The 26112-nt window shown below is 40.0% G+C and overlaps 1 long non-coding RNA gene across 1 annotated transcript in view; it reads left to right on the top strand.

Moving 5' to 3' along the window:
* The window catches only part of LOC133390902 (uncharacterized), a 368591-nt gene that overhangs the window by 196433 nt on the left and 146046 nt on the right, over positions 1-26112 (top strand). The window contains exon 2 of the long non-coding RNA XR_009764488.1: positions 12130-12218. This is a non-coding gene — a long non-coding RNA (uncharacterized LOC133390902). The remainder of the gene's footprint in view (positions 1-12129; positions 12219-26112) is intronic.

The following is a 26112-nucleotide window of genomic DNA, read 5'->3' as shown; positions in this document are numbered from 1 at the left end:
GTAACACACGACTGAACTGTGGGAACTGGAGGGCTGTCACAAATCAAGCATGCTCAGTGTTCTACACAGTAACAAAATTAACAGTGGAATGACTGAGAAGTCTGAATGGAAAACTGGATACATTTGAACTCCAGTTAGGGAAAGGGCCTTAAGTCAGAGCACTTGCTTTGCATGCAAAAGTTCACCGGTTCAATCCCTGGCATCCCAGGTGGGGCTGGAAAAGACTCCTGCTTGGAACCCTGGAGAGCTGCTGCCAATCAGTCATCAACAATACTGAGCTAAATGGACTAATGCTCTGATCTGGTATAAGGCAGCTTCATGCATCGCAGAATCGGGGTGGGGAATCAATGAAATTTTTGGAAGCATCCCTGTTTCTATTGCTTTGAATTACTCCCATCACCAAAATGCTTTCTGTATAAATCATACCTGACACAAAATCTTATTTGCTTGAACCCATTTGGGACTGTGTGATTTCTAGAGAGCTGCAGATAAATTTCTGTTCAATGAAATAATCTCCCTCAGCTCAATAACAATTTTCAGGTGACATAACTGTAACCTGGGTGTTTCATAGCATTGGCTAAAGTCTGAAGTGAAAGTTCTGAATCTTTGAGGCTTGATTTTTCTGCCAGCTCTTTTTACTATCTTGATGTTTTATTTCACTGATGGGTTTATCACTTTTTAAATGTTCTTCTGCTGTGATTTTCTGCTGTCTCTGTATTGATACTCTTCTTGTTTCAAAACATTGTAAACTGCTTTGGGGGAAAGGTAACTGCTATCTGAAAAGTGATGTATAAATCCAAGTTTGCACATTCATTTATTCTTATGGTAACTGACACATACATTGAAGTGTGTTGATTTTTCCCCTTTAACTGGCCATCTTTCTACAAAACAGATGATTTGCTGAATGACTAACAGCAAACACAAGTCATGAGTTATACTGACTCATAATGTTGTTTCCAGATAGGGATGGAAGGATCTGCCAATTTTGGTTCTCTAGTTTTCTCATTTTTCCAATCTTAAATTCAGTCCACATTTCTGCGGCAATTTGTGTGGTTTTCTTTTTAATCCTAATGAAAATTCTTCAGCATCTTATTGCAAATTTCTCCTAATAAACACATTTTATCTGTAGTTTTGACTAATGAAAACATTCTTGCAGGCAATTTCATTTTGTTTGTATTCTCACTAAATTATATATATATATATCCACACTGAGAATCTGATGAAAGCTATGAACCCTCATAGATAGATAGATAGATAGATAGATAGATAGATAGATAGATAGATAGATAGATAGATAGATAGATAGATTTCCAAGGCAATAAAATAAGATAAAATAAAATATTTATGTTACTGTATAGGAAATTGATATTTCAATTTCCATGGACCACAAGTCAAGAACCACTGCCCTAATATATGCATTTTGTAAATATTGTTTGGTTGGAGAACTGCCCCACAAAGTTCAAAAATGGGTGTGTTTTTGTTCTCATATGCAAAAAAGTACATTTAATAAATTCAGGTTTAAATGCAATTATATCAATTATATCTGCCATTCCTATTTCCAGATGATCTGATACACACACACACTGGAAATGTAAAATACATACACCCCATATAATAGTTTACTGTCAAAACAAGTTGGTCATTGTGGAACATTTTTTAAAAAAAATAAAATCAGTATTAGTTTTCTACAAAATAAAAGCAGTAACTTCTAAGTAAGCCCTACCTAATTGCTTTAAAAATAGGATTGGAGGAGAAGAGAAAGATTTACAACATAAACACAATCCTTTTCACTCAAAAATCCAATTAATTTATAGCACAATTCTAACCATGTCTATTCAAAAGTAAGTCCTATTGAATTCAATGGGGTTTACTCCCAGTAAGTGTGATTGGCATTGTAGCTTTACTCCCAAAAAAATGAGTTTAGGATTAAAGCTTCGTATTGGGATGATTTTCAAAACACTGCCCTCTTCAACAGCCCTTAAACTTGTTTGACTCCTGCATACAAGAGAGAAAAACCCTGAAAGCTATATACTTACTCAGTTGATGAGATTTTCAAATAAGCAGGAAAAAGCAAGTTTTCTGGCCTTGCAATGGGGTCTAGGTACTGCCTGGAGGTCAAGAAATCCCTTGTCAATCACAACCACTGACTTCACTTACTGGCTACAAACCTGAAAGGGCAGGGTTAGAACAGCTAGTTACCAGCACATTTAACAGAAGTTGTTGAGGAGTGGCTGACGTTTCGGTGTACATTTCTTGAACCAGACCTCCTAGAAACTTAATTTTTTTTAAAAAAGCTCAGAGTCCAGAGATTAAGGTGACTCACCTGGAGAATACTCCAAAAATCTGAAGTCTCTGGGTGAAAACTGGAGACCTGGAAATCCTACTTTCCTTATAGCAAAAAGTCTGATGTTGAGGGGGAGGGGAAGTAGATTAGCTGTGCAAAAACTTCAAATAAACTTTAATTGTATGTCCTGAATTTGCTGGCATGTGATTAAATCATAGTATAATATAGTGATAATATAGAAGACCCTTACATTTTGTTGTAAAATGAATCTATTTTGAATATTCCTAAATCTGCTTGAAACACACCTTTTGGCCATGGCAACTCATGGAGTCACACAACACCAAAAATTAAGGTTTTCAACTTTTAATTTAACATATGATCCCACTCTTTTCAGCATCTCTATTGTTTCTACAAATCTTGTGCTATTGAAGGGGTGAAAATCTTGTGCCTGGAGTGGTTCAAAGACACTCTACACATATGTGCACACATGCACACACACCCTTGAACGTGGAAAGCCATGCAAGTGTTCCCTCCTGTCCCTTTTCCTGCAACAACAGGTGTTTCTAAATTTACCATAAGCTTCTGATTTCCGATTCTGAAATTTCTGATTCTGAAACCCCTCAGCAGAAATGAACTTCATCAAGTTACACTGATTGGATTCTTTGGGCACAATTCAGAGAAAATTAAGCATGTATGCCTCATATAGATTTAAAAGCATTTCATTTCTAAAAAGAATTTCAGAACTGGCACATGCACTGTTGGCTGCAGGTTTCAGGTTTCTTTCTTGCATCAGTTGTCAATGCACATCAGAACATGTATATATTAATAAAAACAGCCCTCAGTGGATTCTTGGTGTGATTGCATGACCACATTGGGATGCCTTTTCAGGTTGTGATTTAATCAGTGCATGCAATGCAAGTGTGAGATCTCAATATTTCTTTTGGTACTCTGATTAAATCACTGTATATATGATCTTGTGTGCAGCACTGACTTGTAAGGAATAATATATGTAAATTGAAAATTGCAGCAAACAGAATATGACAGCAGTTGTACTAAAGCCCAGAAATAATAATATTTTTTAAAATGGAAGTATGATGCATCATTAACATATTGCTGCTTCTCCAGTAAGTGGGTCAGGTAGTCTGGACATTGCCGAAAGCATAAAAGTTAGTTAATGATCTAATGCATGCTCGTTTCATTTGTTCATTGGCTGAATATTATTGGCATTTAACAAGCACGTTAGCGCTTAGGTTGGTGAGCTGTTAATCACTTGTGTCATTCTGTACATGTCTCTTCCCCCACTCTTTCCTTCTGTTTCCCTTTTTATTAATAGCTTTGCATATGCATAAATTCTGAAGACCAATCACAGTTACACTTCATGTCATGGATCCTTTTAGGTATATTCAGCGCGGTGTTCGGATCAGGATATTGCTGTAATCGCTAGAACAGTAGGCATTTTAGAAACCTGATGTATGCACAGTGGCGTGCTAGCTTTTTATAACCCTAAGGGATATCTTGTTTCTCCATTTCCATTGGGGACCCCCTCAAGTGAGCTAGGCTTGCCACACACATGGGTAAAATATACTAGCAAAGTGGTCATGCAGTATGAGTCTCATGGATTCCATTAGAAACAAAAACCAAATCCACAGCTGAATTTGCGGTTATGTATAAATTGCAAAAATGTATGCTTTTATTTTATTTTATTACTTTTTGCTTCTTATAGCCATTTACACTTTAAAATTCAGATTCTTTTCAAATGTAACAGCATACTTTGTTTTTAAAATGGTTTTTCTGCAGACAAGGGAAGAACTATACATTACAAAGAAAACTGGACGTATATGAAAAGGGCAGCTCCACATTGAATTCCCCCCTCCATGTTGCCTAGTTATACTATTCACTCACATCATTATGCTCTCTGTTTTCTAGGGTTGCTAGGTGTCTGGTTTTTGCCTGGAAACTCCCGTTTTTGGGGGTCCTATCCAGGTCTCTGGGTGACACACCTCACTTTCAAGACTCCTAGCTTTCATTTAAAAATAAATAAATTTCTAGGTGGTCTGGTTCAAAACATATAAACCAAAATGTCAGCCCCCCCCTCCACAACTTCAGTTAGTATTAACTGCTCTAATCCCTGCCCTTTCAGGTTTTTAGCCAATAAGTAAAGTCACGGTTGTGATTGACAGTAGCAATAGCTAAACCCCATTTCAACCTCTGAGAACAGTTTCCTTTCCTGAAATTCAGTAAATATATAGTTTTCAGCAGCATAAAGAGTACGTTCTCTGTAAAGGATTGGGACTTGATTCTGAGTAAACATACACAGGATTGCACTACAGCAGAAGATCACAGGAGGATCTTGATAAGGCATAAAATTGTACATCCAGGTTTTTTTAATTACTTGGCAAAAATGGCATATTATACTTTTCATCTTTCAAATAATTTTTAAACAGAAGTCTTTAAAAATGTACTTGCTGCAGTGTTATTATATAGCCATGAGACTGCCTGTGTACTATAGCCAGCATGGATTTTTCGCATTCCACAATGTTAAATTGAAAATACACCCATGCCATTCTGATGCTTCCCATAAGCTCATTTCAAAACATAACCTTACAAAACTTATAGTCCTGAACTCAGAAATGCTTGCTTAACAACCCCTAAATTTTCATGGAAATACACAAAAAGGTCAGAGAGAATCAAGAGTCCAAAGTGTAAAAAGAGAGAGAGAGAAACCAGACCCCTTTTGGACATTTTTCTGTCAATGTTCTCATAATTTGTTGACATTAATTAAAAATCAGCCATGTTTACAGAGTACTGGTAATCCTATAACTGACTTTGCCCCATACTCTGACCTTCATCTTCTGCAGTTTAAAAGTTATAAAAATGCCTAGCAAATTTAGCATAGGAGTCAATGATAAGCCCAGGCATGCTCAGTAAGAACCAACTGTCAGTGTTCTAAAAGCCAGATTCACAGCTGCTGGACTTGCCTAATAAGGAGACCACACCCACACCAGACCTTTATTCACTTTACACAGTCATGCCTTCCCCCAAAGAATCCAGGGATTTGTAGTTTGTAAAGGGTGCTGAGAGGAGACTCTTATTCCCCTGACAGAACTCCAGTGGCCAGAGTAGTTTAACTCTCATTGAGGCTCTGTGAGGGGAACAGGGCATCTCCTAGCAACTCTCAGCACCCTTCACTAACTACAATTCCCAGGATTCTTTGGGAGAAGCCATGACTATCCAAAGTGAAATAAAGTTCTGGTGTGGATGGGGCCAGAGAGAGCTTTGGTTTAAATTTGGGTGGGAGGCTACATGTGCCTACATGTGTAGAATAATAAAGTGAGGGAAACCCTGAAAAAGAATGATACTCTTTCAATGTTGCTTTTTTGGAAAGGAAAGGGGCTTTCCCTCTGCCCAGTGCCAATCCAATATCCTCCCCTCCCCCTCCAATCCAATATCCTCTGCTCCCCCTCTGCCTTCCTCCATACCCCTTCCCTTCCTGCCCTCCTCCTCCCTTCCCCGCCCCTCCCCCAGGTCAGTTTCACCTATCCTAAGCATGATTGCATAGAAGTAAATCCCACTGAACTCAAAAAGCATGCAAATGATCAAACTTGCCCTCCCCTCCTCCTCCCAGTGGCCAGTGACAGCTTTGGTTTAAATTTGGGTGGGTACCTGCTGTAGAATAAAAAGGTGGGGGAAACGCTGAAAAACAACGATACTGTTCACAATGTTTTCCTTTTGGAATAGAAAGGGGCTTCCCCACTGTCCAATGCCCATCTACCTAATCTCTTCCCCCACCCCTCCCCTCCCTCTTCATCTCCCTCCCCTTCCTGCCCTCCTCCACTCCTCCCTCCTTCTTCCCCCTTCTCTGCCCCTCCCCTAGGTCAGTTTCACCTATCCTAAGCATGATTGCACAGGAGAAAATTCCAATGAACTCAAAAAGCATGCAAATGATCAAACCTGCTCTCCCCTCCTCCTCCCTCCTATCCCCCCTCTTGCCCCTATCCTCCCCTTCCTTTGCCCCTCCCCCATCCCCTTCCAATCCCTTCCTTCCCCTCTTCCTCTTTTCCCTCCTCCTCCTTCCCCTCCCCTCTCCTCTCCTCCCTCCTCCTCCCATAACCTCTCTATTGCCCCTTCCCTCCCCTTCCTTCACACCTCCCTCTCCCCTTCCTATCCCCTTCTTCCCCTTCCTCTTCCTCCTGCTTCCCTCCCTCCCTCTCTCTCCTCTCCCTCCCTCTCCTCTCCCTCCCCCTCCTCCTACCCATGGTCAGTTTTACCTATCTTAACCATGATTGCATGGGAGTAAATTCCATTGAACTCAATAAACAGGCAAATGATCAAACCTGCCTTTCTCCTCCTTCCCCTCTCCTCTCCCTTCCTCCTTCTGTCTCCACTCCCCTCTTTCTTCTTCCTACTCCCTTGCCCACTTCAGCCCTCTCTCCCTCTCCTCCCCCCCATGATCAGCTTTACATATGCTAAGTTTGATTGCACGGGATATTGATTCCCACTCAATAAACATGCAAATGATCAAACCTGCCCTCCTCCTCCCTCTCCCTCTTGCTCCCATCCCCACATCCCCTCTGCTATTCCTCCTCTTCCCCTTCTCCTGCCCTTTCTCCTCACCCCTCCCCATTTATTTTATTTATTTATTTATTAAATTTATATACCACCCCATAGCCGAAGCTCCCTGGGCGGTTCACAACAGACAATATCAAAATACAATAAAACACATATTTAAAACAATTCAAACAACCATTCCCTGTGGTCAGTTTCACCTATCCTAAGCATGATTGCAAGGGAGTAAATCCCACTGAACTCAATAAGCATGCAAATGATCACTCCATTCTCAGCAAACTTGCACAGGATCCCATTTCTTACCCCCTGAATTAAAAAGCAGAGAAAATCATTAATATGCAGAAACCGTTGCAGTTTAAGATTGTACCTATAGCCCACAGATATTTTTTATCAAACTTTAAAAAGCAGGGAAATTGGGCAGCTATCGTGAATGCAGCTGGGGAGCAGGAGACCTGACCTCTCTGAGATATTGTACTGCCCTACAAATTTGTCAAAATGCAAACACCATTTGGGTTGGTCTTTCACAGTCCAATCCACTTCCTGTGTAGCTTGGAAGAATTTGGTAACGTGCCTCTAAGCAACTGTGGTCAATGCTGAATGTATCATGCTTAATGACATCAGTAGGACTCACCCCATATGACATTACTAGGCCATGGCCCTATGACATCACTTGGGCCCGCCCCATGCCATCACTAGGGCCTGTCCCTGAAATCTCAGGGTTTGGGATGCTTCTGACCTGGCAACCCTACTGTTTTGTCATTCCCACTTAATGTCATTGGCTGCTGCTGGCAAGCCAGTAATACACATCACAATGACGTCAGGGCAATGAGATGTGTTGGACTAGGTATTATGGAAGGAGCCCTTGAATCAGAGTTGTATCCCATGTTCCTTGTAGTGGTTCTCCCCTTAATTATGGACTTCATGTTCACTTATCAAAAGGAGACTGCTGATCTCCCTTATTGGTGTAATCCTAAGCAACTGCCAGCAACCATATTTTATGGACAGTGTTCCCATTCCAAAATGAATTCCAGCGTATATCTTAGAATCATCTCATTCCATTCTAGTGAGGACAATTCAAAGACATTAGCTGACATGGATGGTAGAGTAGATTGCACAGGCTGAGCTACGAGCAAAGACAATATTTCAGATTTTCAGTTAGGTGAGCAACAGGTTTGCAGTGGGAAGGCAAGATTTTCAGAAAGATTTAAAGGCCATGTTCAAGATTAAATTGCAAAAAAGTGGAGCATTTATTAGCGTTACTTTGTATGCATGCCTCATAAAAATGACAGCAATGTTATCAACCCAGGTCAAATATGTATAATTTTAAGGTTATGGATTTTTGCCTTTGGCAAGAATAACTAGGAACACATACTTTTTAAAACCTGTTGTTACCAAGCTTGAATATGACAGACAGGGTAAATTAGATTAGAATTATAATTATAAGTGATGTGCTTCCTACTAAGCATGCTAGTATGGTCTCTTCTGCCTGTTGTGATCAGACAAGACACAGCTCTGGCTGGTGGTAGCCGGTTAACTCATCGAACCTACACAGGTCTATGGAGTAAAGATTACAGTGGAGTGAAGTCAAGATGAGAAAACTCTATGTTGTAATTTAAGAACACAATAGGTAAGAATTGCCAAGTGGTACACATTGTCTGGAAAATGAAAGAGTGAAAATTGGCAAAAACACTTCCCCTTGTCCTCTGTTAGCAGATGCCTGTCACTGTATCAAAACCTTATGCAAGGGCACCAATTGGATACAACTCAATTATTATCATTAAAGCCTCTAAACTAATATGTAGAGCTGCCTGTCTTACTCTCTACAGACCTCTCCTAGATTTTTAAGTTATGAAATGTTTTATTCTTTCTGTCTAGCTAAAAATGTATAAATTAGACTCATTAGGCTTCAAGGTACACTGGTCTCGAAACATTTCCTTTGAAGTATCCAGTGAAGCGTTTTGGTTTTATATTACTTTCTGAAAACCATTACTCACATTGTATTTTTTATTTTATTTGTTTGTTAGATGAAGTAGATGTCAGGATGTCTAGTGATGCTTTTTGGGGGTCCTCAATATGTTTTGAAGTGTTTCCAATAAGAAATTATATGCACCCTATGTTGCTCAAAGCTTAGTCTTTCCTTATTTTTAATGTATGTGTCTATAGTAACAATCTTCCCCAAGCTGGTATCCTCCAGATGTTTTGGACTACAGCTCCCATCATCCCTGAATATCAGCCATTTTGGCTGGGGCAGAGTCCAAGATATCTGGAAGTCACCAGGTTGCTGAAGGCCATTATAATATTATGCCCTTTGAACATTACTCCAGCAACATGGGAACCACTGTGGTTCGTATCATTCCTGTGCCGTTTTGGTAGCAACGGACACATGAAGTCATGCAGGAGAAATGAAAGTGCTGCCTCTTCACATCTCAGAACTGCAGCCATGCAGATGTGGGACAAGGCTAGCTTAGGGTCTCCTTCCACATCATCTGAAACTTCCAACACTACTGAAGCAGTCAGAGAAAGAGATATATTGTAGTGGCTCCTATGTCACTATGGTAACAAGTCCATGCACTTATGAAGATGGGCATGTACATTACTTAAGCAGTGTCTGCCTCACAACTATACAACTCTTTTTGCCCTGGTGTGTGGGTGTAGGGGATATATAAGTTGTCAATCAGCCAAGATTGTAGTGGTTTGACTAGTAAACAATAACTGCTTCTGATAGTTGGTATTTTCACCATCAAGTATCTAGTAAGTGCACCTGCAGCTCCTTCTGTACCCACTTTCTGGAATAAAGACCCTAGAACCTAGAGAGTGTCACCAGTTTTCAGGTGGTCAGAAGATACTGTCATATGCACACAAACAATCAAATCTTTAATTATATTGTGCATTTGTATGGATGGCAATTCTGAGCCACTTTGAGAGCCAATCTTGTCTGAAAAGCAGGGCAAGATATAACTTTTAACAAATCATAGATCCTGGAATGATTTGTGTTTAATCAACCTAACTTTATTAGATCTACTAAACATGTATTTTGAATGCCAAACCACTCTCAAAGCCAGATTAACACTAGATCAGTCAGTACATAAGAGCAGAATTTTTCATTTTGTATCATCCCTCAGTCTCTGCATGGCTGAAAAGCAATTGGTACTATCCTCATCTTTTTAAAAATAAATTTTAATTGTTATTGGGAATTAGATCAACAATCCCTTCTATCGAGTTCAGCAAATGTGAACTACCCACATTAAGTTTAGCCACATATTCATGTTTTGAAAAACACTTTCCATGTTTTCCCCTAGTACATGGAAGTTTTGTAACAGAATACTACGTCCAGTCATAAAGAAAGATATATAAAAGGTAGTTCCAAAGGTCCACTTGCATTCTAGTATGACAAAACACAGGGTAGGGTTATGTAGATGGAGAGGTTCGGCTTCATAGATATGACCAGCTTTGATTCTTGATGGTATCCCAAAGTGCACTCCTTTACTTTCTCTCATTTAAGTGCATACTTAAGTGAGAAAAGTAAAATGCTGACCTTGTTACAGTGTTTCAACTGGAACAATATCTGTCCTCCACCCCTGGTCCTGGGTGGCCAGCTATTAGGAATCCAGCAGAGGTGAACAATGGGTCAGAAGAAAGACATGCTATCTCCTGTTCTGGGCCCTTGCAAAGTACCCATCCTCCTTTGCAAGCAATTTTCCCTAATACAATGATATTGATGTATGTCATTTTCACTATTATAGACATTTTTATGCATACCCTACTGTATGCATTTTTATGCACATTATGTGGTTGGAGAACTGCACTGCAAAATTAGAAGTGCACACTTTGAAAGGTGACTGCATTTCAAATCACTGCATTGTTTTGGGGAGTGCTAACTAGGTAGATTTGCCTTTAAATGCAACTAAACTGAATTTCTGAGGTCACAAACCCTCATGGCCCTGATGTTCCTCATCCTTGCTCCCCCTGTCTGTTCGTCTACTCTCTCCAAATGTTTAAGCAGTGACAAGAGTGAGGGGATATAGCAGCATCCTCTCCACTTCCCTGGGATTCTCCCTCTGGGCAGTTTGTACAGATTTGGTTTAAGGGAAAAGGGCAGTGATGAAAATGGTGAAGAGGAGGTGGGCCCTCTCAAAAATGTGGGTCCTAAGGGGAACTCACCCAAGCACACAAGTGGCCATCAAGAAGGGATGATGCCATGGACCCAGTCTCTCTGCAGCAGGGTTAGGAAGAATATAGGAAGCTACCTTACACTAAGTCTCACCACTGGTCCTTCTAGTTCAGAATTGTCTACACTGACTGGCAGTGGTTCTCCAGGGTTTCAGGCAGGCATCTCTCCCATCTTTACCCAGAGATACCAGGGGTTTACCTTCTGCATGCAAAGCAGATGCTCTACCACTGCCATGCCCCGGAATGGGAGATGTCAGGTTAGTTCAGATGCACCAGAAGACCAGGTCTGCAGCATCCCCCTTTCTGGCAGCCAATCCTGCCTAAGCACCTCTTTCCCTCCCCCCCCCAAAAAAACCAAACAAACCCTGAAGCTGCCATGAATGTTCCACTAATAATGAAAACTCCACTTGTGATTAAACATATTGCAGTAGAGTGATTAGGAAAAGACAAAGCATTCAGAGACAGAAAGCAGAAAGCAACTTATTTACTAACTGTATTAGAATCTTTGAAACTTGTGTTAATAATATACCGCACATTCAACACTATAATGACAATTCTCCCCACCACCATCTTTACCCTTAGTTTGAACACTTAAAAAAAAATTTTAATTGGATCTTGGTCTTTCTTCACACCCATATTTAGGATTTAGGGCTTCCAACTGGGGCTTAACAATTCCAAATCCTTTAAGTCCAGTGCTAAATCTTTATAAATATTTGAAAACATCCTGTTAAGCACTTACTGACACCAATGCAGCTGCTCAAGAATCCAGTTTTGCAGGCCGTCCTTCCTTCCTTCTCTCTTCCCCCACCCATCATCAGCAACTGTCATCATTGTTTTAGGAAATGTGACTAATGGGTAGCCCAAGCCCTATTAAACCGAAAGTACTTGCATTTTAAGCAGATTTGGTACCACAGAAATCAATGAGGCAAAAATCAGTGTAAATCCAAACATATTGATTAATCTGCATTGGTCATTAGATTGTAAGAGCTGACATTTAATCTTTTTATATCACAGTTTTGGCATACTCAGTAATAAGTTACTATGTCTCACAGAGAAATTAAATGATCAACAGACTTAGAGCCATATTTGTTTCAATTTTTGTGTTTTAGGAAACAATCCCTTCTCATCAGCTGCATCCTAATCTCACCAAAAACCACACTAAAGCTGCAATGAATAAGAAATACTGAGCATCTGAAAGGTATTTTGGGGGGAAACTCTTTGCTATCTGGCTAAAGTTTTATCCTAAATATATAATGCTATATTTAATATATGGTCCCCAGTCTGCTGCCAGTCAGTGTAAGCAATACTAAGATAGATGGACCATTGATTATACTCAGTACAAGACAGCTTCCTATGTTTCTATGTATGTTATTGTCGGGTATGTAATAATTCTGTTATTCAGAAAGCCTATCTTTCTGAGAGAGCATTCTCAGTTGTGGCCCCCACCCTCTGGAACTCTCTGCCATACGACCTTCGCCATGCCCCCTCCCTGGTAGGTTTTCGCCAAGGATTGAAAACTTGGTTGTTTCAGCGGGCATACAGGTCTCCTAGATAGTTTTAGTTTACAGTGTATAGATGTAGGTTGGTAGATTATAATTGTTTTATATGTTAAAACTGTATTATATGTTGTATTTTTAATTATGTACGCCGCCTAGAGTGGCCGTTCATTCGGCCAGATAGGCGGCCTAAAAATAAATTTTTATTTTTTTATTATTATTATTACTACACTACAGTTATTTTGCACACTACCCCTGGGGTCACCAACTGTTTTGGGCCAGTGATCAGATTTGGAATTTTGAAAAAGTGCTCTGGACACTAGTCACAAAATTCTTGCCACATCTAAAAGATCAGAAAAAGAGACAAGACCATAAAATGGTGCTGGGGTGCCCCCCAATCAATGAAAAAAAGCACCTATATCAACCACCGCCACACTTGCTCACAGGGAGAAGCTCTTTGCTCCTCTCCTCAGTTCAGGGAGGGTTGGTGCTCGATCCTGGCATCTAATGAAATGTCTGCATGTTTAAGAGTGTGTATTCAAGGTAGGAGATACCAAACCAGTGCAAACAGGAACTAAGCAGGAAGAGCAAAAAATATCTCAAGGGATATTTACTTTCATAGGAGATACTGGTGGGCACATTGGCTTTTTGCCAACCACTCAGACTGTATGCCACTACTATGCTTTGCTTAGTTCAATATTCCACTTAACCTGCAGGTTGTTTTGTTTTTTAAAGTACTGTGATATTATTTCAACCTGGGGTTGAGTATGTATGAGCAAGATAAGAGAGGTTTTTCGTGATTAGGTCATATAGGAGCCCTGCTTCTGCCCTTTGGGGGTAGTGTAAAAAGGCCTTATTTCAGAGTTTCCCAGTCTGTTGATACATGGAATACAATGCAATAAATTGGAGGCCTGCTTCACTTTTACATTAAAGAAGGTTCATACATACTGTACATATTCTTTATCAACTCCAAGGGATGGAAGAATCTATTCTGGTTTCAGGCCAGATCAACACACTGCCACATCAGTCTGCAATATTTTTTGAGTCCTCACAAAATGTGTCAGCATTTTAGTGAACATCTAATATGCACATTTTTGTATGCAATTTTGCCTACACATTTGTATTTATTTTATTTATTTATTAGATTTATATCTAATATAAATCTAATAAATAAAATAATAATAATAATAATAATAATATCTCATCCTTCCTCCCAGTAGGAGCCCAAGGCAGCAAACAAAAGCACTAAAAGCACTCTAAAACATCATAAAAACAGACTTTAAAATATATTACAACAAAAAATCCTTTAAAACATTAAAACAAAACAACTTTTAAAATATCTTTTTAAAAAAAAAAAACGTTAAAAACATATTAAAAAGCAATTCCAACACAGAAGCAGACTGGGATAAGGTCTCTACTTAAAAGGCTTGTTGAAAGAGGAAGTTCTTCAGTAGGCCCCAAAAAGATAACAGAGATAGCGCCTGTCTAATATTTAAGGGGAGAAAATTCCAAAAGGTAGATGCCGCTACACTAAAGGTCCTCTTCCTGTGTTGTGTGGAATGGACCTCTTGATAAGATGGTATCTGCAGAAGGCCTTCACTTGCAGAGCGCAGTGATCAACTGGGTATATAAGGGGTAAGATGGCCTTTCAGGTATGCTGGTCCCAAGCTGTATAGGGCTTTGTACACCAAAACCAGCATCTTGAACTTTGCCTGGTAGCTAATAGGTAGCTAGTGCAATTTTTTCAGCAGTGCCGTTACATGTTGGCGATACCCTGCCCAAGTGAGCAGCCTTGCCACCGCATTTTGCACCAGCTGCAACTTCCAGACTAACCTCAGGGGCAGCCCCACATAGAGCACATTGCAGTAATCCCATCTGGAGGGTACCAGTGCATGGACAACAGTGGTCAGCTACCCCGGTCCAGAAATGGCCGCAGCTGTCTTACCATCTGAAGCTAGTAAAAGGCACTCCTAGCCACTGAAGTCACCTGGCCCTCTAGCAACAAAGATGGGTCCAGGAGCACTCCTACTCTATGGACCTACTCTTTCAGAGGTAGCATGACTCCATCCAAAGCAGGCAACTAACCAATTATCCGAACTTCGGAACCACCAGCCCACAGCACCTCGTTCTTGCTAGGATTCAGACTCAGTTTATTGGCTCTCATCCAGTCCACCACTGAGTCCAGGCAATGGTCCAGGTATTGCAAGGCCTGTCCCGATTCAGATGTTACAGAGAAATAGAGCTGGATATTGTCAGTGTACTGCTGACACCTCACCCCAAATCTCTTGATGACACTCCAAAGGCTTCATATAGATGTTAAACAGCATGGGGGGCAAGATGGTACTCTGCGGCACCCCACAATACTACTGCCAGGGGACCGAAAGACAATCACCCAATGCTATTATTTGAAAATGATCCTGGTGGTAGGATCGGAACCACTGTAAAACAGTGCCTCTGATACCCATCTCACCAAGTTGGCCCAGAAGGATACCACAGTCAATGGTATCAAAAGTCACAGAGAGATCAAGTAAAATAACAGGATCACACTCCCCCTGTCCTTCTTCCGATAAATGTCATCTATCAGGGTAGCCAAGGCCGATTCAGTCCTATAACCTGGCCTGAACCCAGACTGGAATGGGTCAAGATAATCTGTTCCATCCAAGAGTACTTGCAATTGCTGTGCCACATCCCTCTCAATCACCTTCCCTAAAAAGGGGGTATTTGTGACCAGTTACACTTCTGGGATTCTCCCACATCTGTCAACTATACCAGGGGCCTAATTTGGATTTAAGAGTTAACTTCAATGTTATCAATGGTGGCAAGACGAACAACAACACAGAGGTAGAAGAACTTGGATTGGCTATACACTTCAGTCTGGTTTTAAAATATTTGGAATATGGCAGTGTTAGAAAGAAAATCACATATAATTTATGTCTCCTACATGGAAAAATTAATCCACAGTCTTTTAATACCACATAGTGGAAATTTATGGATTATTCTATTGAACATGAAATGTATGACCAACTGCCAAGTGTAGCTAAAAGGGTATGATTATCATGATAATATATGCTCAAATAATGAAATGTAGAATTTTAAAGATATGTATTGCTAACTCCTATTGGGGAAGGGTATACATTTTGATACTTTGTTATGTTACTTCTTAAACAATAAAATATATTTAAATAAAAATAACTACAACATAGGCTACATAAGGAAGTTCGAGAGCATTTTCAGTAGCTTCCTCAGGCTGATGTCATTTCCTGTATATTTGCAGTACGGTGGTGGTGGGCAGTCAGTCAGTGTTGCACACAGCTTCCCTAACTAGGCCTAGAGTGATAGATGCCTCCAACATGTTCAAAGCGCATTTCAGCATGGTAGTATGCTTTCACACAGAGTTTGGAAACCTTCCTTACTAGTACCAACAATGAGTAGCAAATGTCAGAGAAAGCGTAAAACTTGTTGTCACATTGGTAGATGTTTTCAAATGTGGGTCTAGGTGCTGTGCCATATCATTGTCAATCAAATGGCAATCACATATTAAATACAATGTGCTACTACATTCCAAAGTAGAGATGTATACACATTCTCTGAACTTCCTGAAATCTCTTTTTACATTCTTGAAAATGGAAATGGACTGCCATTAAGTCGATTCTGACTTATGGTGACCCTATGAATAGGGTTTTCATGGTAAATGGTATTCAGAGGGAGTTTCTCATTGCCTTCCTCTGAGGGTGAGAGGCAGTGACTGGCCCAAGGTCACCCAGTGAGCTTCATGACTGTGTGGGGATTCGGACTCTGGTCTCCAGGCCGTAGTCCAACACTCAAACCACTACACCACACTGGCTCTCTTTACATTCTTAGAAATATCTAAGAAATTTCTAAGAATGTAAAAAAAATACATTCTTAGAAATATCTATTTTTGCTTGTGAAGGGCCATCACCATTCATCTTGGATTTCACTACAAGCAAAACTCAGTGACAGCTTTTAGACCTCTGCCAAACTGCTCTGGAAAATGTTGTGAAAATTATTTTAACATCTTTTGAAATTCTTCTAGATGTTTCACGTGAATGGGATCCACCAAATGTACCTTAAATTTCACCGCCAAAAATGAATGGTCACTCAATAAGAAAGAAAATTCATTTTCAGACTGTCTCTATTTCCACCCAGTCCCCATTATATACCTTATGTTTGACCTATGCAGACTGTGGAAAGGCAACTCCAAAACAGGTTTGCCAAAAAGAGTGAAACAAGATAATATAAGAAAATGTGCCAAATCCTGTAACTGAAGCTGTAGCTGTTCTTTATACCTGAATGGGCATGAAGCTGTTGAAGTTTGACCTTCTAATTCTCTTGACTTCATGAAGTACCGTAAGGTCAAGGCACCCACTGAGCACTATTTTTAAGCATTCTTTGCATTCTCATTATTCTCTGCAGAGCCTTGTCCTCTGTGTAATATTGACTTTAATTCATTCTGGTTACCACAAAACAGATAGTAATTTCCTGACTTCATTTTTAGAACCAACTGTTCCATTTTATTTATATTTTTAATAAATAAAGCCTATTCCCTTTGTATGCCTCCATTTCCCCAGATAGCTTAGCTTTTCACATTTCCTCAGTAATCTGCCACAAAAACAATTATGGTATGAATCATGGAGACAAAAGAAAACTGTCTGCTTCTGGAAACTCACATCTCTCTCCCCCAATAGTACAAGCTTAGAATCTTCTGGCTGCTGGGGAGTCCAATTCTGATGGAGATTACATATGATAGTTTTGGTACTGAGAAATCGGTTCACAAAATAGGCACATATAGTATCAGTCATAAAGTGTATCGTGTGTGAATTGTGGCTTGTCCCTTCAAAATACACATTATCAGTAACATGGAAAGGAATCTTTTTTAAATAAAACTAAGTGCATTAAGGGAACACTATCTATACACAGAACATATCATATGGAAAGCGGGACTGAACCAAGATGAAGGAGGCGTGAAAATTGGAGGGACAAATATTAATAATTTAAGATACGCATATGATACCATACTCTGAGCAGAGGCACCTGTTATCAAATTCTTCCATGTGACACAGGAAGTGGATTGGACTGTGAAAGACCATAAATGGTGTTTGTGTTTTGACAAATTTGTAGGGCAGTACTATACCTCAGAGAGGAGGTCAGGTCTCCTGCTCCCCTGGTGCATTCACTATATCTGCCCATTTTCCCAGCATTTTAAAGTTTGATAGAAATATCTGTTGGCTATAGGTATGTTCTCAAACTGCAAGTTTTTTTGCCTATTAGTGAATCTATCCCATATTCATTATTAAACCCATTCCATCCTATTGAACATTTAGTATTTATTTTTCTTTTTAAAAAATAACCACACAAAAATGATCATCATTATCCAAACGTGTTAATCACTTGCTACCCAAAAGATCTTCAGGCAACTTACAATTTATTTAAATTATAGACATACATAGCATTTATTTATGTATGTATGTATTTATTAGATTTATATCGCACCCTCTCTCCCAGTAGGAGCCCAGGGCTGCTACATTATAATATAAACACATTCACACACAACCCGTATGCAATTCATCAAATACATAAAATACATTATAATATACATAAAATATATTATAACAAACATATTCACACACAACCACATGCAATTCATAAAAAAATTCAACAAAGCAACTCCCAGCATCCTAACAGCATCAAAATTTGGCAGCACATTAATGACAGGCAATATGTGCTTACATCAGGGGCAGCCAATGTGTTGCACTATGGGTGTTATTAGATGACAACTCTCATGTTCCCTGGCTATTGGTAACGCTGGCTGGGACTGATGGAAGTTGTAATCCATCAGCATCTGGAGGGCACCACATTGGCTAACTGACTTACCCTGTTGCAAGATGATCCCAGGGCTACCTATTAAAAGCTTTTCCCTTCTTGCTTTATAGGTAATAGCTGCTCCAAACCACTACAACCAGAAGACAGGCATTCAAAATTGCTGCTGCAAATGCCCTTGAGGGTGATGAGAGATAAGAATGTGCCCCATCACATTGGACCACAGGGGCAGACATCTTTTTTTCCCTTAAAATGTCACTTGAAGAGATAGCACATCATCACATCACATCACTCCCATTTTGGTAGTCCCATTTTAAACACCCATGCATAGGGTTGCCATATTGCCCGGATAGCCGGGTTTTACCCGGATTCTATGCATGCCACCCAGCGCCCGGCTAGCCCCTTACGTGGCCCGGATTCTCAGCTTTAATTTAAAAAAAATTAAGTTTCTAGGTGGTCTGGTTCTCGAGATATACATAAAAACGTCAGCCACCCCCCTCGACTGTTAAATCTTTCTTTAAACAGTACTGTACTATAGCACTTTGTAGCTTGAACCCTGCCCATTCAGCATTGCAGCCAATCAGGGATTGTGTTTCAGTTTCATTGACCTCAGGCAGTGTCTAGAAAACAAAATGGTGGTTTCAACCCCCCCCCCCGTTTATCTGAAAATCTCATAAATTGGGTAAGTATATACATTTCAGTTTTTTTCTCTCTTGTGTGCAGGAGTCAGAGCTTGGGCAGTGTTTTGAAAACCTTCCCAATACTTGCTTTTTGTAAAAGCAATGCTAATCCCATATGCCCAAAGTAAATCCCATTTAATTCAATAGGACTTACTTTGAGTAGACATGGTTATGAATGTGCTGAAAATCAATGGGACTTTGGAGTGAATGTAAAAAAGAATTATGTTTGTGTTCTAACTCTTTCTGTCTCCAGTGCAATTTTAAAGCAAGTAGGCAGGGCTTACTTAGGTATTACAGTTTTTATTCTGTAGGAAAGTAATACAGATTTTTAAAAAACTAATACTGATTTTTCTGCAATGACCAACTGGTTTGACAATAAACTATTATATGGTCTGTATGTATTTATACATCTGCTGTGTGTGTGTGTGCGTGTATGGAGTCTTTCCAACACCCCTGTGAGGTAGGGTTGGAAACCAAGGCAGCTCACAACAAGAAATAAAGCCATTTAAAATCCAATGACCATAAAACAAGTATAAACAGTTGCAAAACAGCGTAAAGTGGCATGATTCAGAATTTTGGGTTGTGTGAATGAAGTTGCTTATCACTTGAGGTTGCAGTTCTGTCCCTGTTTGAGTAAGCCCCACTGAATACGCTGGGACTTGCTTCTGAATAAATAAACTTAGGATTGCACTATAAATATCTTTACAGTTTGTGTAAATAATAAATATATTTGATAGTCATGTGTGATGTTCCTATATTAATGTATATATGGTAAGTGTTGTTGTTTTAGAAGATACATGGTAAGTGGAGTGAAAGAGGAGGGGGAGTGAATGGGCAGTAGAATGCGAGATGATTGGCTGAGTGTTAAAAATGGCTGAATGTATAAAAGGAAGAGTGAGAGTGGAATCGGGGGGGAGAAGAGAACTGAGTGGGTTGGTTGGTGGGGTTTAGAGAGTTGTTTGCCAGGAGGGAGGTGGAGTTCGGATTAGTATTGAGTAAAACCATATGCTTATGTGCCTTAAGAAGAAATCTTGTTAATCTTGTTAGCTTTGTTATCTGTAATAAATACTTAATTTGGTTTACCAAAGGCCTGATCCTTGGCTGGGGTTTCACAGACCAGAAGGGAGGGTAAGGTAATGACCAAGGCTGAAGGGGAACTGTAACAAATGGTGGCAGCGGTGAAGAGAATACCAGTATTCAGAGTCTCTGAGAATACTAGTATTGGGACGTTACTGGTGGTTGCCTAGCAGGGGGATCTGTTGAGATCTGTGCTAGAGCGGGGAGAGAAACCATAAGAAAGGACAGTCCGGACTGGTGGAGTCCCTGGTGGTGCCTAGAGACAGGCAGTAACCACGAGCAGGTAGGAACCTGACAGGGAGAGCCAGGGAAGGGCGTCACATCATGCTTATATACATATTTCTTCATTTATCATATTTTTGGTTTTTGGTTAGGAATCCTGACTGGTTGTGAGATGCTTCGTTTTTTGCCTTACTCATAGGAATCTTGTTGTGGTTGGTATGGTATTACATTTAGGAAAGTGTTACTGCCTTCTGTGTTTTTTTTTCCTATTTGCATTTCACTTATCTTTAACCTCACTCCGTTACAGCCATAGAAGCAACAGCAGCATATGCAAGATAATTAACTCCCATTAGTGATAAGAACAAGAATTTATAATTATTATTTCAATTAAAACAAGAGGCTTCTCAATAATTTGAAGAGGACCAGATATTTATTTTCTTTCTGAGCCCAGGACTGGGTCTTTCATGATGCCCAGGGAGCAGGAGAGTAGTCGATAAGACAGACATCCTGGCATTGGTAATCTAATTAGCAAGGTATGTGTGGGGTTGTTGCACACTTCCAGGCCCAGTTTCATTTTGAGTATGGAGGTGGAACCTGTGTAGATGTGGTTGAGAAATTTTGAGTTAAGCAAAGCTCTGCTTTTATAAACCTAAGAAACATACAGATACTTTGAATGTCTGAGTGCCTGCACCAGTGGAATACTGGAGGAACTTGTAAAACTTGCTGCAACAGTATTTAGAACTGAGCATGTGGTGTGAAAGACTCCTTTTCCTAACATTTTGGCTTGTTTTTCTCCACCCACCACATCTCTGAAATATATTGTATATGTTATGGTTAACCGTGCTGCTGCCCTGACTTACTTTATGTTTGTTGCTATTTTGTGTTTTTATTATGTTTTTATATTGATTGTGTATTTTTATTGTTTTTACTATATTTGTAAGCTGTGCTGAGCTCTGTTTTTAACAGCAAAAGGGCAGGATATAAATTCTCTTAATCAATCAATAAATACTCCATAGTGTTGGAAACTAGAGTCTAGGCATTTAAGGCTGAAAATGTTGCTTAAAAAAAAAAGATTTCTCACATCTTTCCCCAGTTTTTGGTGGTAATTCCTAGGCACAAAAACAAAACAACTGGACAATCCAAATATTAATATGCAAATATTTGCATAATATGCAAATAATATGCAAATAATTTGCATAATATGCAAATTAACCTACCCGGATTTGTGGAACTGGAATATGGCAACCCTACCCATGCACCAGCCATAGGGCCAGCTGGGCTTTCCAGCTGATTTGAACAGCTATTACCTGTAAGGCAACAAAGGAAACATTTTTGAAAGGAAGCCCTTAAACCATCTTATAACATAAGTTAGCCCCCACCACAATTTACAGAAATGTGACATCTGAAGGAGAAGTTTGCACTGGCCTGCATGCACACTGATCTAGAATGTATGGATCAAGTCAGTTTGTATCAGAATACAAACTGATCATGTTCCTCAAGCATCCTTAGCTGACATGCAGGCAATGGAGAGTGTGGAAGGGCATCATCCCTTGATGGGTTCTGTCTCTGGGTATCCTAGGCTACGTTCACACTGCACTTTATTCTGTTATTCCGACAATTTCTTACCTGATAATTTGCACATTTTATTTGATCTTTCACACAACATAAGTGCTAGTTTTGGAAATCTAGTGCAACAGAGATTTAGTGCTCATTTCTGTGATAAATGATTCCAGAAAGAATCCGTCTGCAGCTTGGGAACCTGGAAAGTCATGGGAGTTTTGTGGTAGCTGCAGCCACTCACATGACAGGCATCCCAGCAAGTTCCTGCCCTTTGGGTATGCAGCAATTGTTTTGCCTTATTTTTTTTGCCTGATGAAAATTGTACTGGTATTCCTGCAGAGGCACAGGTAACAGCTTCCCCTTCCTCCTTATCCCACATACATACCTGGGTCCAGACACCCCACAAAAACAATGTCAGATGCAATTGGCAGGTAAAATGAAGCCTCTCAATTGCCCAGGACTGATATAAATATTAGGCTTTCCGCCTGCTGCATTTCTAGCCTTCAGCTCAAGCTAACTCAACTGCTCCAGCAGCTGACCTTTGGGGTCCTGGCCTTGATACTCCCTGGGATTTAAACTTTCCACATAGAGCAGAAATGGGGAACCTGTGGCCCTCCAGATGGTCCAACCATATGTGGAAAGCACAGGTTCCCCATCACTGGTTCAGAGCCATATTTTTTCAGGGGGTACTTTCAAACAAGTTGTCCTCCATATGCATTTTGAAGTGGTACAGTCACATGAGAGAGTCAAACCAGAACTGCTTGCATGTCTGAATCAGCTTTTAATGAATTTATTTTGAATTACTACTGCTACTTAACAATACAATGGAAATCTACAAGAGTTTCTTCTACAGAACTCTGGGTCATTTTTAATGCAAGTGATCAACCAGCACACTGTCAGGTTTGTAACCCTCCAGAAATCATTATGTATAGCTTGGCACCATCTCATAAATAAAAGCCAGTGATGATTCAGTTTAATAATAATTTGCCTTTAATGAACCAAAAATGATAGTTTTATCACTGTTCCAAAGTCAGCAGCTGTCATCAACACTGAAAAGAATAGATGGGTGTTTCTGTAGGAAAACAGACAAGACACTTCACAATTTAAACGTTTATAATTTAATTTCATGTCACATATTTAATTCTGTAATTTATGAACAATTGTTAAGTAGCCCAACAACATCTGGAAGGCCACACTGACCTCTGCGTAACCTTCAGCTAGATAGAGATATTACTCTTCCTTGGTCCAATCATCCTACTTTGTGGTGTTCCTATTGTGCAATGTGAAATATCCAGGAAGTTGTGAGAGCCCTGAGAAGGTGCTATTGAACTCTACAAATTCCTTATCATAAATGTAATTCTGAATTGCATTGAGGAAAATGTACATTGAGAGGGACAAGTGTACAAAATAAAACTTTTAAATTTCATGTAAGGGTCTGGCTCTACCAGATGTGCTTACTGATAAGACTCTTTTCTCCTGAGAAATATTACTGCAAATGCCTGTTTTGGAGTGATTGATCCCTTATCCTTTTTAGGTCAAAGGATCTCATGACCTTCACCTAGGTGGTCCCATTGTTTGTTAGGTGTCTTTCCTCTTTACATTATGCTTTTGTATGCTCAATGAAATTGTCTGCCTTGTTTTACCCATGAATTCAGACAATATTGTCATAACAACCCCACAGTTTCTTAATTCTTAAACTTGAGTCATGAATGTATATGTTTGTCAGAATGTATATGATCATTTTAGACCTTTCAAGGTATTACATGTGCTGTTCACTAAATCTGTGGTGGGGCAACTCGTGATGGTAACCAGAGGAACTCCATATATATATTTGAATTCCTGCAAAACAAGATGTATTGATTTGCATAGATTTGTGGATTTGTAAATTGAATGCCCAATTTAATTAAAATGGCTGTTGAAAGCAAACATGTTCACTGTTCTGGGGCACAAAGATGGTTCCCAGGCAACCTGCTTATTGAGCATTCATCCTGAGTTGTTTGCACAAAGTTTATGGGAAGGTTAGATATTCGCTTTTAGTGAGCATTCATTCTGAATGGTTTGGATGAAACTTATGCAATGCTGCATCAGGCAAGTGGTATCCCCGCTTTCCAATGCATTTCCCCATTACTTTTCTTATTGCAAAAAGTCCTAATTTGAGGAGGATGCGAGTATGTTGTGCAAGAGCATCAAATTAACTTTGCACAATCTAAGTTGCTGTTATATGAGTGAATCCCACCCCAAATTAGAGACAGTCTCAGAGTACCCTGAGAACTCTTGAGTCAACCCTCATGATTTGTGTTAATTTCTACTCTACTTTTATATAATCTGGATTTTCAGCAATCACATACCACACAGTTAAAAGGACATTCTGAATGAAATCAATAAAGGTTAGGAGAAAGAGGATATATTTCCCTTAGGGAAACTTAGAAACAAAACCTAGCCCTTCTTAGGTGTCTTTCAGGAAGAAGATAATGTTGATGTGTCTCAGCCATGTTCACTGATGCTCAGTGAGCATGCTGCCAACTGCACTTTAATAAGTATGTGGCAATATATTCTGTATTGAGTGTTGAGGTGCAGTCATGCATTAGTAATGTTATCCTCTGAGGCACATATGAATTTATTATCTTTTTAGGGAATCTTAAAGGGATGGGTTTTTAGATAAATCAAAAGGTGACATAACTGCCCTAGATATTGCATGAAGATGAATACATAATAATTCAACATTATGAAAACTAATTTTTTTATTTATTAAATTTATATCCCATCCTTCCTCCTAGAAGGCGCCCAGGGTGGCCACTAAAAGCACTTTAAAACATCTTAAAAACAAAAGACTTGAAAACACACAGCAAAACATCTTAAAAACATCTTTAATAAAACAACTGTAAAAACATCTTAAAAAGCAATCCAGCACAGATGCAGATTGGGATAAGGCCTCTACCTAAAAGGCTTGTTGAAGGTGTTCAATAGGCACAAAAAAGATGGCATCTGTCTAATATTTAAGGGCAGGAAATTCCAAGGTGCCACAGCACAAAAGGTCCATTAAAGGTATAACATGTATGCATGCGAGCATACAAATTTGTCAGAGCTTGGAAAAGTTACTTTTTTGAACTACAACTCCCATCAGCCCCAGCCAGCATGACCACTGGATTGGGCTGATGGGAGTTGTAGTTCAAAAAAGTAACTTTTCCAAGCTCTGAAATTTGTGTATAACATGGGCTGTAAATTAAAAAAAGGAAAGACTGAGATGACCACACTCCATGCTTTTAAAGCATTTAATGACTACCTAATGCTCTGAATTAGAGGCATCTACTTTGACTATTCTATGTGGGTTTAGTGTGTGTGAACTATGTTCCCTTTACATGACATACTGTACCTTTCACCAGTTCCAGATGTTTTGGATGATAGCTAGGGATGAGGGAGCGTGAGCTTCTCCTGGGGAATGGGCACACTGAAAGCACCTTGTTCCATGGGAATTAGGCCCAAACCTGAGTCCCAATCACCACAACAAATAACCAGAGTGTCATTAAGTTTCACTTTATTATAGGTTTAGTCCTTGCTACAAATTCTCACTCCCTTCTCCCTGGCACTATGAGACTCAATCCCCACACCCGGAGTCACAACAATAAGTCCTTTTCAAGGCCTTCTGTCTGTACTTGCCCTTTTCCAGGTTCCTCACTAGTGATAGCCGCTATAGAAACTCCAAGTTCCATCTGTTTCCAGGGTCCTTGGCAGGATGGATCTAGGCACAGCACCCCTTGCCCAAGAGGGTTTGGGTAGTCATGGCAGCCTCTTCCCCAAGCTCTCTGTATCTCCTAGTTAGCAGAGGAAGACTCTCCAGGAGACCCTAGTGATAGCAGCTCCTCATACCTCAGCTTCCTCTCTACCAAACCCTCATCCCTGGCTGCTAGCCCTGAGATATTTATGCTCAGCAGCTCATTAGCCTCAGGCATTCTCAGCTGCCCCTTGGCCCACCCAGCTTTGGCCTGGCTGATGGAGAGGCTGATCTGATCCCTATAGAAGTGAATTGGGGCCTTCTTCAAGAGGCCATCCTGGTAAGGGCCCTTTGTCCCAAGGCGATCCCATGTGGATCTTCACAGACCTCCCCCACCAAGAGGGGATCACTCAGAGAAGTGGTGCCCGATGGACCCTGTCAAGAAAAAAAAATCAGAATTAACATGTTGAGCCCCATGGTGATATACAGCTGTGAACTAGTATGGCT

This window comes from Rhineura floridana, chromosome 1 (genome assembly GCF_030035675.1).
Source record: "Rhineura floridana isolate rRhiFlo1 chromosome 1, rRhiFlo1.hap2, whole genome shotgun sequence".
Taxonomy (NCBI): domain Eukaryota; kingdom Metazoa; phylum Chordata; class Lepidosauria; order Squamata; family Rhineuridae; genus Rhineura; species Rhineura floridana.
The sequence above is the reverse complement of the archived record's forward strand: the minus strand, read 5'-3'. Positions and strand labels throughout refer to the sequence as shown.